This window comes from Colobus angolensis, unplaced genomic scaffold (assembly GCF_000951035.1).
Source record: "Colobus angolensis palliatus isolate OR3802 unplaced genomic scaffold, Cang.pa_1.0 Scaffold33, whole genome shotgun sequence".
In the NCBI taxonomy this organism is placed as follows: Eukaryota; Metazoa; Chordata; class Mammalia; order Primates; family Cercopithecidae; genus Colobus; species Colobus angolensis.
This window is the reverse complement of record NW_012116599.1, coordinates 11,637,559-11,642,988: the sequence shown is the minus strand read 5'-3', so window position 1 is coordinate 11,642,988 and position 5,430 is coordinate 11,637,559. Positions and strand designations below refer to the sequence as shown.

The window sequence follows — 5,430 nt, the reverse complement described above, 5'->3', positions numbered from 1 at the left end:
GTCTCAAAAAAAAATAAAGAAGAAGACTTCTGGTCAAGTCTCCACCTCCCTGACATCACCAAAATTGACATAGATGGCCAGACCTCAGAGGGATCTATTCACTCATTCTAGGCCCAGTTTTACTTGTACCCATGCTCAATAGTATTTTGTTTCATGAAACTCCTCCTGTAAAACAAAAACTTTTTGAAGGATAAAATAAAAAGCACAGGCTGGGCATGGTGGCTCACATCTATGATCCCAGAACTTTGGGAGGCTGAAGCAGGAGGATCGCTTGAGCCCAGAAGGTCGAGGCCGCAGTGAGCCGTGATCTCACCACTGCACTCCAGCCACATGTCCAGCAACATGGACATGGCATCAGAGGGTCTGCTTTGACTACAGCACTGTTTTCTTCCTGTGCTTCTTGTAGATATCAGTTAAAATGTCATTTCGGTGATCTCTCTAAAACACTTGTCACAGCCACAGTTTTGCATTTGTGTGATTATTTGAGTATCATCTGCAGAGGACAGGAATCATATGTGCATTCACTCTCCCCCATCTCCAATGCCAAGCACAGTGCCTAGTACCAAGTAAGCACTCAAAGATTATATTTGTTGATTAAGTGAATAAATGAACACTAAGTCTATAAGAAAGCAACAAAACATCTTTTAAGAGGACTTAAGAGTTGCATCATCTTCACAAATGTATCTTTGGTGGATGCCCAAAGCAGCTGAGCCCCCTTATTAAACTCAAAAAAAAAAAAAAGAAGTCAATTCAGATGTCTACATAAATTGCTCTGGCCTTCAATGTCTCAAGGCAAATGCTGAACATCAAAGGCTGATAGGCTAAACACACACACCCTCTGTATATAAAGCATACCTACTGGTTGCTAAGTAACAGTTGCTTTTGGTATTTCCTGATACTGTTGCTGCTACATAGGAAGCACTTCGGAAATACCAGTTAAATAAAAAAGAGCAACACTTCACAAGACTCTTGAGTATGAATGAAACAGTAACTATACTTAAACTGTGGTGTTTCATATAAACCTAACACCAAATGCAGAAGCAAAGAATCTCTAAGTGGCAAAGCCCTCAGCTAGTAGCTTCACTATTTTAGATCTCGCACAGGAAAAATGCCATATAGATTTGTACTAAGACTATTTGAAAGAAATAGATCACAAATCAAGTGACCTGAGAGCATTAAATAAGAACTTCAAAATGCCACATGGAACTATTTCCCGAACTCTTAAGAATATAAAGAAAGGAATTAGGACTTCCTGTCCCCTCCAATACAAATACAAATTATATCTGTACTTTAGAGACAAATCAAGTCCCATTTCATCCATAAATGACTTCTCCACCCTCTGACCTACTACAGCACTTAAAATCTGTACCACATATTTTGCATTTAAACAAATGTTCATTTTATTGCTTTCCTAATAATTTCATGTGTGCAGTCTTTTATTTCTTTTATATCCTTTAAAGTGTATCATGCTGTAGATGCTTAATAAATATTTATTAAATTGGAATGAAATTATAGTTTTGAATGAATTTTGGTATACTCACACATTTTATTCCCAAATAACATCATTTCCAAAAATGGTTCACATGCCTCAGTTTTAGCTCCATCATCATCAGATTAAAAATAAAGTCGTTATCCAACCACGTTCAAATAAGGCTTACAGTTTTCTTAGTATCACTCATTCAAACTCAAATCAGGGGAGGTTTTCCGGTGCCATAGTGTCTTTTGAAGTCTAAGTCCAGGCTATTAACAACACCTGCCCCTACTTTCTTCAATGCAGCAAATTTCACTTGAAATATTTCTCAAACCTAGTCAGTCTTAGGAAGATTTCCTTCTGCAGAAAACTTGTAAGACACAAAGTCTAAGCTCTAGAATATACTAACCACACCCCACTCACAACTGGGAAGCAAATTCCCCAGAAAAAGATCAGTTCAAGATGTACAGTTAAATGAGTCTCACACCTATAGAACCATGGAACAGAACAGAAAACTCAGAAATAATGCCACACACCTACAACCATCTGATCTTCAACAAGCTGGCAAAAAGCAAGCAATGGGGAAGGGACTCCTTATCCAATAAATGGTGCTGGGATAACTGACTGGCCATATGCAGAAGAATAAAACTGGATCCTTGTATTTCACGATATACATAATGGGTCAAAGATTTAAATGCAAAGACCTCAGTCAGGCACAGTAGCTCATGCCTGTAATTCCAGCACTTTGGGCGACTCAAGGCAGATCTCTTGAGCCTAGGAGTCAGAGACCAGCCTGGACAACATAGTAAAACCACATCTCCACAAAAAATACAAAAATTAGCCGAACGTGGTAGTGCACAACTGTAGTCTCAGCTACTCGGGAGGCTGAGGTGGGAGGATCACTTGAGCCTGGGAAGTCGAGGCTGCAGTGAGCTGCAGTCACTCCACTACACTCCAGCCTGGGTGCCAGCGAGGCCCCGTCTCAAAATAAAATAAAATAAAAGACCTCAAACTATAAAAATCCTAGAAGAAACCCCAGGAAATACACTTCTTGACACTGACCTTGGCAAATTTTTGGCTAAGTCCCCATAAGCAACTGCAGCAAAAACAAAAATTGACAAGTTGGAACTAATTAAACTAGAGCATCCGCACAGCAAAAGAAATTATCAACAGAGTAAACAGACAACATACAAAATGGGAGAGAATATTCCCAAACTATGCATCTGACAAAGGTCCAATATCCAGAATCCCTATGGAACTTAAATCAACAAGCAAAAAACAAGCCCATTTTTAAAAATGGCCAAAGGACATGAACAAACACTTCTCAGAAGAAATACAAAAAAAAAAAAAGACCACAACATATAAGCAGCCAACAAATATATGGAAAACATGATCATGACTAATTATCAGAGAAATGCCAATCAAAACCACAGTGAAACACCATCTCACGCCAGTCAGAATGGCTATTACCAAAAAGTCAGAAAACAAGCCCTGTTAGGCTCCGTTGAGAAGGGAACACTTACACACTGTTGGTGGAAATGTAAATTCGTTCAGCCACTGTGGAAAGCAGTTTGGAGATTTCTCAAAGAACTTAAAGAGCCACCATTTCACCCAGCAATCCCATTGCTGAGTATATAACCAAAGGAAAACAGACCATTATACCAAAAAGACATATGCACTTGTATGTTCACGGCTGAGCTATTCACAGCAGCAAAGACAAGGAATCAACCTAGGTGACCATCAATGGTGGACCGGACAAAAAAATGTGGATGTACCCTATGGAATACTATGCAGCCACAAAAAAAAAGAAGAACATCATGTCCTTTGCAGCAACACAGATGGAGCTGGAGGCCATAATCCTAAACGAATTAGCACAAGAACAGAAAACTAAATACCATATGTTCTCACTTATAAGTGGGAGCTAAACATTGAGCGCACTTACAAGTGGGAGTAGAAACACTGAGCGCCCATGGACATAAACATGGGAACGGTACACAGTGTAGACTACTGGAAGGAGGGGAGAGATGGGGAGTGTGGGCTGAAAAACTGCCTACTGGGTTCTACGCTCAATACCTGGGTGCAATACACCCAAGTGAGTAACCTGCATGCATATCCCCCATATCTAAAATAAAAGTTTAAATTATTTTTTTAAAGAGTCTCTACGATCAATAAAGCACATAAAGTGTATCACTGTGGAAAGCCCAAACGTCAAGAACATGTTATAACTAAGCGGCTGCCATTCAAGATTCCTAAGGCTCCCCATCCCTGCCAGTCCTGAAACATCTCGATCAAGACCCTTGAGAACGCATCCACAGGTGACCCGAGCCTGGGGAAGCGTCCTCTCTACAGCAACAGGCTCTAATTCTGGTCTCACTCCCCTCACACCATTCTAGGCTACAAAGGCCCTGGCGCTATAAGCGTGGCCTGGGAGGCTAGGTCGGTCAGGAGCGGAGAGTGGGGAGCTGGGGACACTAAGGGAGATGCCGGACAGGGAAGACGCGTGGGCCGGGGAGCAACGCCAGAGGCGGAAGACGCTCCTCCCGGGCCGCCACCGCAGGTGCCTGGCGAAGCGCCGCGGAGCCCCCCAGAGGCCAGACCCCGGGTCGGTCCCGAAGGGGTCGTGCAGCAGTAGGCGGTGTAGGGGGCAGGCGGGTAAGGGCCTCACCGTTTCTCCCCGGAGGCCGGCGCCGCCGCAGTCCCGCAGTTGCTAAGGAGAATGCTCTTCCGGGTCACGGGCGCGGCGTTCTAGAGAGCGACGGTGGCCGGGCGAGGCCGAGAGCGAAGCGCCCGGGGCGTGTGCTCAGTGGAGGAGCTAGTAGTCGGCGGTACAGCTGCCGTAAGGGCGAAATGGCCAGGCCAGGGGCCGCTGCGCCTTCTCCGGCCTCCCGCGTGGGGACAACTGACTGCAACGGTTGGCTCCCAGTGGGCGGCCTCTGAGACGCCTTGTGCCAGGCGCCGGCTGGCTCCGCGCCCCTCTCACACCGGCAGGAGCCTTCCAGACCCGGCTCCTGAACCTCCAGGCTCTGCTCCACTGGGCCAGGTCTTGCACGGCAGACGCCGCTGGCCCCTTTCCTGTGACAAGGCTTTGCTTATTCTTTCGTTTACTCACTGCTCATTTATTGGACAACTGCTTGGGGCGAGGTGATTTGCAGTGCTGGCACTGGGGATACAGAGATGGGCAACCCCCGCGTGGTCCCTGCCCTCAGGATGCCAGGCTGATGGCAGAGCAATCAGATGCCGTCCCCAGGATGATCGGAGGAAAGGAGACTAGGGGAGCCTGCCCAAGGGGCCCACCCCTACATGGGTAGGGAGCAGCTGATGATGGAGACGTCGACCTAGTAGAAAGGGCAGGGAAGAGGGTTTCAGGTGAGAGAAGAAGCGCAGTTGAGAAAGCCCCTGACAGTTCAGTGTGGTCCGCCCAGGGAAGTGTGGAGAGGAGACAATCGCTAAGCTCGGGACCTAGGAAACACCAATATTGTAGATGTGAGCAAAGGAAAGGGAAATCCAAAGAGCAGCCAGAACGTTCGGGAGAGCTCAAGAGGAAAAAATGCCAGTGAGGGGATGGCCGCCATTCTCAAGCTATGGAGATCCAGTGTCCATTGGTGACCATAGAAAAATCAAACTTCCCTTTGGGAGGCCGAGGTGGGCGGATCACCTGAGGTCGGGAGTTCAAGACCAGCCTGACATGGAGAAACGCCGTCTCTATTAAAAATGCAAAATTAGCCGGGCGTGGTGGCACATGCCTATAATCCCAGCTACTTGGGAAGCTGAGGCAGGTGAATCGCTTGAACCTGGGAGATGGAGGTTGCGGTGAGCCGAGATCGCGCCATTGCACTCCAGCCGGGGCAACAAGAGCAAAACTCCTTCTCAAAAAAAAGAAAAAAGAAAAGTCAAACTTCCGAGACCAGTCTGGGGAACATGGCGAAACCTCATTGCACTACAGAAAAAAAAAAAAAAAA

At 45.9% G+C, this 5,430-nt stretch overlaps 1 protein-coding gene across 1 annotated transcript in view; it reads right to left on the bottom strand.

The window, feature by feature from the left end:
• The window catches only part of LOC105518845 (DIS3-like exonuclease 2), a 405,890-nt gene extending 401,236 nt beyond the window's left edge, over window positions 1–4,654 (bottom strand). The window contains exon 1 of the mRNA XM_011952002.1: window positions 4,137–4,654. The gene's annotated coding sequence lies outside the window, so the exon portion shown is untranslated. The remainder of the gene's footprint in view (window positions 1–4,136) is intronic.
• Between the last annotated feature and the right edge of the window lie 776 nt (window positions 4,655–5,430).